This window comes from Pogona vitticeps, chromosome 4 (genome assembly GCF_051106095.1).
Source record: "Pogona vitticeps strain Pit_001003342236 chromosome 4, PviZW2.1, whole genome shotgun sequence".
Taxonomy (NCBI): domain Eukaryota; kingdom Metazoa; phylum Chordata; class Lepidosauria; order Squamata; family Agamidae; genus Pogona; species Pogona vitticeps.
This window is the reverse complement of record NC_135786.1, coordinates 228514495-228529342: the sequence shown is the minus strand read 5'-3', so window position 1 is coordinate 228529342 and position 14848 is coordinate 228514495. Positions and strand designations below refer to the sequence as shown.

The window sequence follows — 14848 nt, the reverse complement described above, 5'->3', positions numbered from 1 at the left end:
TGCACAAGCCTGTGAAGACTTAGTAGGAGTACTAGCTAGAGTACTGTTAAGAGTAGAATCGTGGCACTAGAAGTTAAGAGTGTAGGTGTAGTACTTTTTGAGTACAGACTAGAATTCAGAAGAACTAGGTTCAAAACCCTGTGGGGCCAAGTAACTCACATGGCGTTAGCCACACTCTTGTCAGTTGACCTACCTCACAGATTGTTGTGAGGATAAAATAGAGGGAAGAAGCGACATGTATACCCCCTTGTATATGATCATTACAGGAAAGACAGAATGTGAGTGTAAGGAACCTATTTCCTACCTGGGCTTCTGTGAACAAATACAGTGGGGTCCCTACTTAAGAACGTCCCTACTTAAGAACAATCCAACTTAAGAACAGCTCCATTTGCTAAATTTTGCTTCTACTTGAGAACAGAAATGCAAGATAAGAACAGGAAAAAAAACCTTTCCTGCTCTTTTTTTAACCTTAGGTCATCTTAGGTTAAAAAAAATTCTCCCCCTAGTGGTAGAGTACGTATTAACCAGCTTTGCATTAGTTCCTATGGGAACTAATGCTTCAATGTACGAACGCACCTCTACATAACAAAAAAAACAGCCAGAACGGATTAATTGGTTTTCAGTCCATTCCTATGGGAAATTTTGCTTCAACTTAAGAACGTTTCAACTTAAGAACACCATTCCAAAACCGATTAAGTTCTTAAGTAGAGGTTCCACTGTAGTTTCTACGGACGGAAAAGAGCAGATACGGATTAAATGGTTTTCAATGCATTCCTATGGGAAATGCAGATTCAACATAAGAACTTTTCAACTTGAGAACCATCTTCCAATACGGATTAAGTTCTTAAGTAGAGACCCCACTGTATCTCAAAGCAAGGAACCTGTGACCTCCAGATATGAGCAGACACGGGCTAAAACCCTCTTGCTCAACTTTATGTCATGCAAGTAAGATGACATAATTATTTGGCAAATATTAAAATTTAACATTTTAATCAATTAAAATTAATTTAGTGTCCCCTTTTCAGGTTTGGACGCTGCCTAGGTCACTCTTTTGCCCTGGAGAAGCCTTTGGGAGCCTCAGGATTTGGGATATGGGAGAGAGGGAGCCTTTAATAGCCAAAACCTGCTGCTGGATTATCACTATCACACCTTGCAAATCTGAGAGCATGCAAATGTGGGAGTTGAATACAGATCCCTAAACCTGACAGCTTGCACTGAAGAAGAGAACAAGTTTCTAGGTCTTTGTTGGCTGCAAATCTATACCTCGGGGAGTATTTCAGAAGCTGGAGAAGGGATGGAACAAAATGTATCCCATCACTGGGGAAAGGCGCACCACGGTAGTATTCTTGCACCCCATCCCAATGACTGCTGAAACTGAATGGATTATGCAAAACTGACAATTAAATTGTGCCACATTTCCCTTCTTTGCTCAGTTTGCAGCCTTCCAGCAGGAGTTCCGGGAGAAGGTACTCGGATTGCTCAGCTGCACACCTTTAATGGTAGGGAAGAAGAAGAGAGAACGGCAGCCGAGACCTTGAACAGGAGGCCTAGATACCAGCAAGGCAGCCAGGTATTGTGTCTACTGTAAAATGCGGGGAGGGGTCAATTTCTAATTCTAGCTACTTAATAATTACACATGCACAGACCACTCCTGCCTTTCTTCGCAGGAGAGATCAGACAGGGAGAGGCTTTGGAGCCGCACAAGCAAATCTAATTGTCATTTCAAATGAGATCTAAACAAAGGGCAGGCCCAGCACAAGGAGAAACAAGAGAGGAAGATAAGCCCCCTTCCCTGCTTTGGTAAATTGCTCTTCTGTGCAGTCCTCATCTGTCAGGCAGAACTGTCTCCCCGGAGATCTATAGCAGTCTCCATCTTCCAAGGATGGGTTTCCCCAGAGCTCGGGAACAATTTTGAGCCATTAAGAACAATAAACAGGACAAGGGAGGGGAATTTTTTCTTAAAATGCTGTCAGCCTGAAGAGTGAGAGGTGCAGGGGTTCTGCTAACTCAAGAGACTGGAAGCAGCCGTGTGAGGATGTGGAACATTTGGGTCAGATGGGAATCATTGAATAATTCAGTTGGAAGGGACCTACAAGGCCATTCCCCTCCCTCCTGCCCAGTACAGGAATCCATATCAAAGCAGATCTGACTGAGGGTGGTCCAATTTTCTCTAGGATTCCTCTAGCTATGCAGCGCTCACCACCTCTCGAGGTCAATGGTTCCATTGTTGTGCTGCTCTAACAGTTAAGACATTTTTCCTGATATTCAACCGAAACCTGGCTTCCTGTCGCTTCAGCCCATTCTTACGTGTCCTGCACTCTGGGATGATGGAGAGCAGATTCTGCCCCTCCTCTCTATGACTATTTTTCAAGTATTCAAAAAAAAAAACTGCTATCCTATCTCCCCTTGGTCTTATTTTCCCAAGGCTAAACATGCCCAGTTCTTTCAGGAGATCCAGAGTTCCACAAGAGGCCTCTTCCTTTACTATGTCAGAGATAGCCTTGTTCCGTCCAATGAGACACAAAGCTCAGGGGCACTGCAAAATTTGAACCTGAGCTTTGTTGTTGTTGTTTAGTTGTTAAGTCGTGTCCGACTCTTCGTGACCCCACGGACCAGAGCACGCCAGGCCCTCCTGTCTTCCACTGCCTCCCGGAGTTGGGTCAAAGTCATGTTGGAACCTGAGCTACCCAACTCAAAATCCTGTCATAACCTCCCTGCATTGTCTTTTTCCCCCCTTCTCCTGCAGAGGAGGGAAGAGTTTCAGCCAGGCTTTGTAAGAGGTTGTCCAAGAGGGTCCCCACAAGGACCTGATGGCAATCGAAATCCCCCAGAAATGGGCACCCACCTTGCCCTCCATCCCTCACACACAACCCCCTCACCTCCTTCTGATTCAGCGAAGCCCTTGATAAGAAATGTCATCCCGTAGTGAGTAATTTTAGCCCCGTCAGATAAGGATCTCTGTCAGGCTGAGACATATGGCAAGCTGCAGGAAAGCCTGAGCAGCAGCCAACAAGCAAGGTAATTTATTTCCTAGTGCTAAGAGAACGTGGGGGCCAGAGGAGGAAAGATAGCAAGTGGTAGGGTGGTGGTGGGGTATGCACCAATCTGATGTAACCGTGACCGCCAAATTATACTCTGGTCTTGGACGCAACCGGTCACATTGGGAAAAAGCACACAAATGAGAAAGCAAGGGGGTTCTCGAAGCCATTTCAGCAAATCTCCTACCCTGAAGCAGTCCCAGACTAGGAAGGGTTAGAATAAATTAAGCGCTCTGCAGGCCTTAAAAACTAAAGCTCAAGTGTGTCACCCCAGGAAACCTTTCATGCCTGACCTCTGCTGATTTTGTACCTTTTGGCTGATACTGCCCACACAGTTCCTAAGCTTTCCCCTCCATCCTGAGAGCTAGAAACATGATTTGACTGTCAAAACCGAGAAGAATGAAATTATCTGCAGGTTAAACTCTGCGTCAGATGCCCAATTCTGTGCTTGAGGTGGGGAAAACCCAGCAAAATAACAGCTTACATAAAACTCTAATAATGTTTTCCATCTTGGTAGATGTTTCCCATATGTGATAACTGCAAAACCTTTTATGAAGGGCAATTTGGCATTAACACAGACGGGTGCGCATGTGCGCACACATACTCCATGTTTAAAACATTAAGTTGCCCTGGGTTATGTATCACCAAAATAGAAACGAACTGACTTCGTTCAAAATTATTGATAATAATCAGCCCTCGCAAAAACTTCCACTACCACCATGGAACTTTCCGAACACTATTTTCTATAATACTGAAGTCTAGGGAGAATCTGGACTAAACATGCCATTGAAAGCAACTGATCAAACCCAGTGCTGATGGAAATAACAGCATTTTATCAGTGCTTCCCCTCCATAGCTCCCCCCCCCCAACAGGATCTTTATTCTCTACCCTAATTAGAATCACTGAGAGTTTCAGCTGGGAGTTGTGCCTCAATTATCTTGAAGGGCTCATTTGTTTTCTTCTGAAACCCTATTAACCGAGAATATTTTTCATTCTTCCCACCCAAAATAAGCTCTACTACCCTGCTCCCTAATCCTTGTCAATGTTATTTTTTTAAAAAACACAGAACTCTCCTAAAGTAAAGCCCCAGCTTCCAAGCTTTCTGTGATGGAAGCTCAACTCGATCAAATACAGAATAATCTAGGGCAGTGGTCCGCAACCTTGGGCTTCCAGATGTTCTTGGACTACAACTCCCAGAAGCCTTCACCACCACCTCTGCTGGCCGGGGTTTCTGGGAGTTGAAGTCCAAGAACATCTGAAGGCCCAAGGTTGGGGACCACTGATCTAGAGGACATAGAAATATGAAGCCATAATAAAGCATCAGCACAAATCGATATAACGGGAGGGAGAGGAGGATAGGACAACCTCCAGGTATTTTACACCAGTCATTCTCAATCTTTTTTTGGTCATGGCCACAAACACAGTACAGTCGTGCCCCGCTGGACGATTACCCCGCTCTACGACGAATCTGCATTACGTTGACTTTTTTCAATTGCTTTTGCGATCACAAAACAATATTTTAAATGGGGTTTTTTCACTGTGCGATGATCGGTTCCCTGCTTCGGGAACTGATTTTCGCTTTACCAAACCCAGGCTGATCGTTGGGTTTAAAAATGGCCACCAGCTGAAGAAAATGGCCCCCCGCTGTTTTCTAGGATGGATTCCTCACTTTACAGGCACCAAAAATGGCTGCCGTGTGGAGGATCTTTGCTGGACGAGCAGGTATTCAGCCCATTGGAACGCATTGAATGGTTTTCAGTGAGTTTCAATGGTTTTTTTTATTTCGTTTGACGACATTTTCGCTCTACAGCGATTTCGCTGGAATGAATTAACATCGTCAAGTGAGGCACCACTGTATGACAGAAATACTGGCTGAATTGAGAATGTATTAAGTTTTATAAGGTGGTGTGTGAAGAACTGCTTCCAGTCTGTCACCCCCTTCAAATGTGCCAGCTCCCCCCCCCCAATGTGGCCATATGGCCTCCGTTGAGAATGGCTGTATTAGATCACAATTCCCGCAATCTTTTACCGCTGGTCATGCCGGAGAGAAGAGCTGACAGGAACAGTCGGGTAAAACACCTGGAAAGTCAAAGATTATCCACCACTGATATTTATCACTTAAATTTCAAAGATGCTTATGTCCTTTTTCTTCTCCAAGGTTCTCTTCCATCATCCCAACAACCCCGTGAGGTAGTCAGACTGAAAGATAGACAGTCAGGCCTAAGGTTACCCATTTCATGGCACAGCGGACACTAGAAACTGACCCATTTAAGTTCATCCCTCAGTTGTTCTGCCACAGTGGCGTTACAAAAAGCTGCTTTAGTCCTTTCATGGCTTGTCATTATGCAGCCAGAAGCTGTGGGAGTTTTTGCCCAAAAAGGCTTGTTAACACTTCCAAGTTCTGACAACACCCCACAGAAACCCTCCTCAGAAAGGGTTTGCATGAAAGAAAAAAAAAACACTCCCAGTCTTTTTCACAAAGCATCTGGTTCTGCAACTGATGGGCTTAGTCTAATCAGTAAGGAAGTGGCAAATCTTCTCGGTATCAGACAACGATCTACAATTTCATAATAAACTGCTTTCCTGGTGCTAGCAGTGGGTGTCTTATATACAGCACACAACAAACCATATCTTGAACAGTTCCCTCTCCACAAAAGCAAAGGTCACGGTTTATTGATACATCCGATTATACCTACAATCTAACTGCACTGTTTGCATCAGCAGAAAAACGGAAAGTCGGCAAGTAAATGAGCAAAGTATGTTTTATTCAGGTTTTACGAAGATGGTTCCATAGAACTGTGGTTTCCTTAATTTATTATTTATTTATTTTATTTTATTTATTTGATTTATATCCCGCCCATCTGGTAGGTCACCTCTCCCACGAAAGGAATGCTGGCCAAGGTCAGCAGGAGTAACTCCACTGATAAATCTGCTTCTGCCAGTGGGATCAGGAGGTGGAAGTCTCTTTTTCTCCTGATGCACCCCAGAAACCTCCTCCGGAGAGTTGAAAAACAACCTGAAGGCAATTTCCAAGAGGCAATGGTGGGGCAGAGGAGCCAAGCATTCTACTGGACCAGTATTGCATGCCATCACAAAGTTGGATTTCTAGGAGAAGGCTACCCCATCGCGAGGAGCAGCAGTTTCTCTCCTCCTCCACTAACACAGGAAGGTTTGATCCCGAGGCCTCTATAAGAGAGGTAACCTGAGAAATTTTCGGGTAGTATCAGGTGATGGTGCCATTGCTAGACGTCTCACCTGCTACTATTGCCTGGTCCATTTCTTCTCGCTTCCTACCTTGAGTGGCAACAAAACTTAGGTGGCCCCATGGAATCAAGTCACACTTTAAATGTCTATTTCCCTTTCCCTGTTGTCCCTGCTCCCAACCAGTCAACTGAAATATTAAGAACATAAAAAAGATCCCTGCTAGATCAAGCCAACAAGCCAAAACAATCTAAAGAGGCACATTTTGAAAACAAGGTTCATTTTACCAAAATCATTCTATTTAGACTGAGTTTTCCTAGCTGTATAGGCTGAACAGAGAAATCTAGAATATTGGTTCACTACTCCCCCTCTGTCGTTAACACATCTATTTACCCCGCCCCCTCTTCTCCAGCTGGTAGGGACACTAGAACTGATTACTGCTGAAGAATAACACACCTTCATCATCATCTTAGAACTGCAGAGCTGGAAGGGACCCTATGGATCATCAAGTCCAGCCCCTATCAAGAAGGCACAGTGGGGAATTGAACTCCCAACCTCTGGCTCTGCAGTCAGATACCTAAACCACTGAGCTATCCAGCAGTTTATAACCCACCCTGTCTGGAATGACAGAAATAGTATAGGAAATTCCAGAGCACTGCCTCTGTGTATTTGCTGAAATTCATTCATTCAATTTCTATACTACCCATCTGGCTACCAAGGCCACTCTGGGTGGTTCACAACATAGTAAAACAACGACTGTAGATGTGTTCATATTAACACAAGAGGGCAAATGTTATCCATCAGATGCTGCTGAACAAAAATCAAAATTGATTAGGACAAACGTTTAAAGGAATTCAACCCAAGGCATGTAGTAATGATGCTGGCTGAATTTTACACACACACACACACACACACACACACACACACACAGAGAGAGAGAGAGAGAGAGAGAGAGAGAGAGAGAGAGAGAGAGAGAGTATTGATCAAGAAATATGTATTTTCTTCCACATTTTGATCCTGTATCTAACATGCAGGTAAAAAGGAAGCAGAGAAGGAGTATCTGCAGTCATCAGAAAACCTGCACAGATAGCTGGAGTTGTTCTATTTTGATCTCTTCCCCTCCATACCAAAGTAGTTGAGTTTTCTACTGTGCTCCATCTGCCCAGTAGCCTCAGTCCATACAGAAAGCACTTACTGTACTTCCTTACAGACACCAAAAGCTATTAACTGCTCAATGGCTTCAGCACAGAACCATTTGCTATGATCTGCCATGACGGGCTGTTTCTTTGATGGACAACATGTGAACCCATTAACCTTTGAGCTACATGGCTGCACTTTAAGCTTCACAACAGGGAGGACTTTGCAGTGCAAAATGCTTTGGGATCACGGGCAACCTGATCTTCAACAGCTAACGGAGGCTATGGAGAACTGCAGATACAACACAGCTGTATGTTAAGTCACGTAGGGCAAAGCCACACACACCCAGCGATGCTGCTTTTTACCAAGTCACAAAGCCCTGTGTCACAAATGCCAAGTTCTGCAGCTATTCAGAGAGTGAAGGTAAAGCAAATGGTCCATTAGATTTACTGTGAAATACAGATAGGGAATGTGTGAGCCTCCCAATGCTGTTGAATTCCTCCCCCCCCCCGCCCACTGGCCTTGTCAGCTATGCCTTATGGGAGTTGTAGTCCAACAACACCTGGAGGACCACACCTTTGTTGGACATGACAAGCAACCTTGTGCAATCCAACTGGAAGCAAATCATATTGCTTCAGACCACAGGTGTGTGGATTCTCCTTTTCAAACGTTGCCCCTTGTAAAAGACACCCGTTCAATCTTCACACAAAGGATGAGTCTTAACATCAGAAGAGCAGTACGGATGGGGTGAAGGTTCTAGCACAGCTTTGCCCCAAAATGGGTAAGGAGAGCTATCGGGTCAATAATGCAGCAATTTAGGTTCCAGACTTTCAGAATTCCTGGTTGGATGATGGGACCCAGATCTACTATGTCTGGCCTCAAGAACTAGAACAGTGGTTCCCAACCTTGAGTCCCCAGATGTTCTTGGACTAAAACTCCCAGAAGCCTTCACCGCTAGCTGTTCTGGCCAGGCTCTCTGGGAGTTGTAATCCAAGAACATTTGGGGACTACTGAACTAGATCAAATATGAGATCCAATAACTGACTGCCTTCTCACTGTGAGATATTCAACTCACAGAGAAATGGAGTGGAATAGTAACCAGGCTGGGATTCAGGAGGCCCACACTCCAAATTTTTCCAGACTGCTTTTAAAACTCACCAGTAGTTCTTCACCCCAAAGCATTCTTTAAGTCTAACCTGGATCACAGGGTTATCATCAGAATAGGCACACGCCTTTAACTCCTCAAAGGAAAAGCAAAGGAAAAATACATGACAAATACAGGCCTACAGCTAATGAAAGAAATACATCTAAATTTCCAGAGGAGCTACTACGGAGGCCCTATCTCTCTTTGGAAATGGCAAGGAAATAGTCAAGCTTCTTATCTGCAAGAAAAATACTCACTCCCTGGTGTCTCTTCCTGGCCTCCAAAATGTTCATGTTCCACCTTGCAAGATCTTTTGCTCAGTCTTGATAGCATTTAGACATTCTTCCTTCCTTTCCTCTTTCTGCAGCCCTTGTTTAGTTTTCCACCGTTTCTCTAGGACAGGATTCCATTTTCTCCCCTCCTCTGCATCTTGGAATCATTTCATTGCCAAACGGTATTTCTCAGCTGCAAAGAAGAAAGTGTTCATGCTTACTGACACAAGAAACAAAATGGATCATATGTTTGTATACAAATTCAGTGCAACTTAAGAATTATCATATGAGAAACAACATTGGTTGTCCTGGAATTCCAGTTGGCAATTAGCATCTGGCTTCGGCCACCATGCTATTACCAGAGTTCAAGGACTAAATTTTCATTTGCTAAATGAAACAGTCATTCAAATGGACTGCTTCTTCTTTCTGCTCAATATGTCACTGAAGCATTCTTGTTGTTGTTGTTGTTGTTTGGTCATTAAGTCGTGTCCGACTCCTCTTTGTGGCCCCATGGACCAGAGCATGCCAGGCCCTCCTGTCTTCCACTGCATTCTAGCTTTCTGTAATTTCTGATTTCTCGGTCTTTTCTTCCTTCGCTTTAGTATGCACTTTCTCCATCCAACAAATTCTCAAGATACAGTGGTGCCCCGCATAGCAACGTTAATCCGTTCCGGATTAATCGTCGCTATGCAAAAACATCGCTAAATGGATCAAAAAACGAAGTTTAATGCGTTCCTATGCGGCCCCAAACTAAACGTTCAGCGAAGTTCCTCCATAGCGCCACCATTTTTGCGCCATCGGTAAGCGAGGGCAGGGCGCGAAAATGGTTGCGGCGGCCATTTTGGGCGTCCTGCGGCTATTTTGGAACCGCCGATCAGCTGTTTAAAAAAAAACATTGCAATGCGAAGATTGGTAAGCGAAACACTTACCAATCATCGCAATGCGATGTTTTGCTATTGAAAACATTGCAATGCGATCGCATTAGTGATCTGAAAAAACAGATCGCTATGCGGATTCGTCGTTAAACGGTGCGCTCATTAAGCGAGGCACCACTGTACTGCACCACTGTACTGTAGCCCGATCTTTGGATGGCTAATGAAATGCCAGGGCCAGAAGAACATCAGTCCCTGTGTTTGCGGACTTGCTCTCCGCAAAGTCATCAGAAAACCTGAACAGATCATAGACAATGCACTGGTCACATGCAACCCCACAAGAGGCTCCTACTAGCTTTCGCAGACCCTCGGATCCTGGTTGCAAATTAAATCTGAAACTCACCGAAGGTATGGATCACAGGTGCTTAACAGCCAAATCTGGGGGAGAGTGAAAGTCACCCCCCCACACACACACTTTTTAAAGCATCCTACATATGGGGAGCTTGAGGGTGAAAGCGAGGCACACCCTGCACTTTGATATACAGGAACAGTGTATTTCTGGAGCATGGTTCCCCTTCGGATGGCACATAAAGTGGTGGATAAATACTCAAGAGACCTGGGTTCAAATCCCTACCCAGACAAAGAAACTCATAGGACGGGTGGGGAGTGGGGATGTTAAGTGGAGAGGGTAGGTTTACTCCCTAAACTCTAATTTGGTCACCAAGAGTGAGAAGCAACTTGATGACGCATAACAACAACAATCACATGCAGAAACTGGCTGGATAGCTCAGTGGTTTGGATATCTGGCTGTGGAAGCCGCGTTTGGGAGTTTGATCCCCCCACTGTGCTTCCTGGGAGAACAGCCAGCCTTTGTAGTCATGGGATAGCTGCACAGAAGGATTCTGGAAAAGCCTGGAAAGGATCATAGTAAGTCTGAATTGATTTGACAACACATGATGATGATGATTATAGGAGTCACTGCCTGTATTTATTATCTAGCAGTCATGTGACTTGGTATGTGATAAGGAGTATAAGTGGCAACTTGGTAACTAGAGGCAATTTGGAGTAGTCCAAAAGCAGGCCACCACTATTCTTTTTCCTCCATCTTGAATGACTGTTTATCTTTGAGACATTGCTGTTATTTTTCAATTGTTTTTATTCTATTTGCTGGGAGCCACCCAGAGCAGACATCGTCTAGATGGGCGGCATAGAAGAATAAATAAAATAAATAAGTGCATGTGTGAACTATCTCAAAGTCTCTGTCTGGACCATTAGCCCACTAATCTTTGCAGAATGACTGCTGCAATTCTGGGCATTCCCATTTCCTAAAGGAAATGAGATAGCATCTTCCAGCGCAGCACCTGCTGCTTGCAAATATACTCCTCTCTTTTCTGTTTCATCTGCAAAGGCTCTGCGCGACTAAGCTGCTATTGCTAAGGGATGCCAAAGTCTCATCACAGGTGGTATAAAAGGAGGTGGTATGGGAGTAGGGGTAAAGGGCATGGCTCAGTGGTAGATCTTGTGCTTTCCATGCAGAAGATCACGGGTTCTATCCCTGAGATCTGCTATTAGAGCTGGAGAAGGATCTTTCCTGAAACCCTAGAGATGATACCAGTCAGTGCTGGCATTACAGGGAGAGATGGACTAACTGTCTGATTAAGCAGCTTCTTTGGTCATGAGCCTCACGGTGCAGTGGTTAAACCGCTGTACTGCAGCCAAAAATGTTCTCCTGACCTGGGGTTCAATCCCAGGTACCGGCTCAAGGTTGACTTGGCCTTCTATCCTTCCGAGGTTGGTAAAATGAGTACCCAGCTCGCTGGGGGGGGGGGCGCAATGTGTAGCCTGAATAACTAACTTGTAAACTGCCCAGAGTGTGCTTGAAACACCACGGGGCAGTATATAAGCAGCACGCTTTGCTTTTGCTTTGCTTTGCTTTTCCTATTTCCTGTGTAACGGTTTCAAAACTATGCACTTCAGGTCTTGCCTGGGAGACACCTCCCATTGCATCTCTGGATGATGCACTGGGTAAATTTCACTCATGCTTCTGCACCGGGTGCAACAGATTCACCCAACGACTCGCAGAGATACAGCAAAACCACCAGACCGCAGAGGACACTATATCTTGTCTCTAGGCAAGAGCCGCTCGCACCGTGCATGGTGCAAAACGACAGAGACTCTCTGGACGATGGTAACCACTTATTCTGATACGCGCTAAAAGGAACTCTTTCCAGGAAACCTCAGCCGCTGCACGGAGATGCACTAACACAAAGTGCACACTGAAAGCCAGCGCAGTCAATGGTTCCAGGGTTGGATTAGTCTGAAAAAAAAGCAGGCACAAACCTGTCCTAAATGACAAAGTTCACCCCATGGCCCTGGGTGGGACACCACCCCTGTGAATCACCAGCCTTGCAAGACTGCCGCCAGGATAACAGGTGTAGAGAGTCACATCCTTAAAGACGGCACAAAACATGTAGTAAAAATGACATTCCTCATTCAGTCCTTTCTGAAATAATGGAAGGATAACTAAGTTATGTCTTTTGCAATGAAACAGTGTGTGCAGGTGTAGGGGAATGGCCTGCTCAGGTATGATCTCTACCACCAGTCAGGAACTTGTATCATTTTACAATAGCAAGAAAACGTTACTTTAAAAAAAAGGCAACCACAATGATATTCAGATATTGCTGGAGTTTCACAACCTGAGTTGCTGCCTCTAGCAGGTTTGGCTGGGAGGAGCCTTTCTGGGCTGGGGTGGCTGTCAATCTATCCAGTACTAACCAATTGTTCCCCCCCGCCGCCTCTGATTTCAAAGAGAGCCTCACCTCTCTGCTGATTCTTCCCCTTTCCTGAGACCTCTATTGAGACCTCTTGCTGAAACTCATGTTTGCTGTTTGATCTGTTAAGAACTGTAAGTAAAGAAAACGGTTTTAAACTCTTCCTACCACTAAAGTCTCAAGAGTGAATTATTGAGACTGTAAGTGCCAGTTGATGAGAAAAGGGGGAACAGTACTCTGGGGGACTTAAAGCTATTCTGCTCTGTGAATCCCTGCACTTCCTACTGTGCAGTCTGATGAATTTAACCAACATTCAAAACTGCAACAAATTTAAGGAAAGATACTTAAAACTGTAATAAATTACTTTAAGAGTAACTTTTCAAGCTCCATCTCTCACAAAATCCCGTTTGTTCATAATCTCTCTTTGCTTGCCGTGGAGTAAATAGAGAAAACAAGGCATCATATGCATTCTCATGTTGGTTCTAAGGAACCCCTTGCTCAGAGGCCCTAGGTCACTGAACACCAGCTGCCGGACAACAAGAAAGGGAAATATTTTATTTTTCCACTCTTTTCATTGTTTCTGTACCTCCTTTTAAGGCAAACCCAAAGGCAGCCTACAGATTGAGAAGTTAAAACAATATAAAAGACAAGTACAGTAAAATAACACTAAAACATTTAAAATAGCTACAGCCATAACTATCAAACTGAACAAGAACGGCTTGCCTCCCTTTAAAAGCAGCCTGGAGCAAAGAGATCTTCAAGAGTCATGTGAGGGAGGGAGTCCTGTGCATACCCTGGGGAACAACATAGTAACGGAGCCTCCATGAAAAAGGCCTTCTCTCTTGGGTCTGCCAATCATGAACCCAAATTCCCAGGAGAGCAGTTCATCTCTGTAAGAAATAGGATTTCTGACTAAATAGGTAGTGGTCTGACCCATAGAGGTTTTACATCTTCAGTTCGTATACGAATATCCTGCGCATCTGGATTTAACAATGTGTCCTACTGCGGCGGTGCTCTTGCTCATCCTTACTATTGCTCCTGGAGTGCTGCTTTCTTCCCACTCGACTAGCCACTCCAGGCTGGGGGAGGCAGGATGAGTCTCCCTGCATGGGGGGAAGCTGCATGGGGATAGTCACATCCATATGTGAATACGAATACCCACATCTCTAAGGGATTTGTTGGCGCTGCAGGTTAAACCACAGAAGCCTCTGTGCTGCAAGGTCAGAAGACCAGCCGTCGTAAGATCGAATCCGCACTCCCATCGCTTGTCCCAGGTCCTGCCAACCTAGCAGTTCAAAAGCATGGAAAAATGCGAGTAGATAAATAGGTACCACCACGGTGGGAAGGTAACGGCATTCCGTGTCTAGTCGTGCTGGCCACGTGACCAAACGCTGGCTCTACGGCTTGGAGACGGGGATAAGCACCGCGCCCTAGAATCAGACACGCCTGGACATTTGTCAAGGGGAACCTTTACCTTTATCTTTAATGTAGAATGCTTTCCGTTAATTTGCATGATGTACACAAGCTGATACACAGCAGACACCTATGCGATGCATTCTTTTTCTTTTTAAGGGAAAAAAAACCACACGCACTGACAGCTATTTTGAGAATTGTCAGTAAGAATGGAGTTTACACACTGTGTTCTGAAGCTGTCCCTTTGGAGGAGAGAGAGAGAGCTGCAGAAGCCAGAATGGAACGTGCTTCACGTGGAGCACACTGGCTCAAGTTTCAGACCAACCGGTGCACTTTCTCCCCCCCCCCCCCGCCCCATCTGTGCTCTTTCATGGCAAATGAAAAACATGATGCCTTTCATTGAGTGTCCTTTCTCAATTTCTTTCCCCATGTAAGGAAAACACACCCCTGCCAGCAGCCCTCATCCATTCAACTGAGGTGGAACATCTTACCACAATATCAAATCTAAGAGCTTTGACCCTTCACCCAGTACTCCCTGCAAATGGAGGCAGAAACACTGGCAGGATGAGGAGGCGCAGCTCCTCTTGCTGGGGCTGCTCCAGGGAAAAACGTGTCATTGACAAACAGCGGTGGCTCTGCGCCTGGTGATTTCACGAACACAAATACACACCTCACCGGAGTTGGAAAAAAAAGGGAAGGTCTTCCTGCCTGCCTTTCTTCCTATCTGGAAGACGTAAGACAAAAAAAAAATTATGCACAACATACACGCAGTTCGTTCGTTTAGTGGTTTAGTCGTGTCCGACTCTTCGTGACCCCATGGACCAGAGCACGCCAGGCCCTCCTGTCTTCCACCACCTCCCGGAGTTGTGTCAAATTCATGTTGGTTGCTTCGATGACACTGTCCAACCATCTCATCCTCGGTCGTCCCCTTCTCCTCCTGCCTTCACACTTTCCCAACATCAGGGTCTTTTCCAGGGAGTCTTCTCTTCTCATGAGATGG

General features: G+C 45.1%; 1 long non-coding RNA gene across 3 annotated transcripts in view; it reads right to left on the bottom strand.

Moving 5' to 3' along the window:
* The window catches only part of LOC110085302 (uncharacterized), a 164582-nt gene that overhangs the window by 20664 nt on the left and 129070 nt on the right, over window positions 1–14848 (bottom strand). For all 3 annotated transcript variants that reach the window (XR_012087007.2, XR_012087006.2, XR_012087005.2), the window contains one exon: window positions 8778–8985. This is a non-coding gene — a long non-coding RNA (uncharacterized LOC110085302). The remainder of the gene's footprint in view (window positions 1–8777; window positions 8986–14848) is intronic.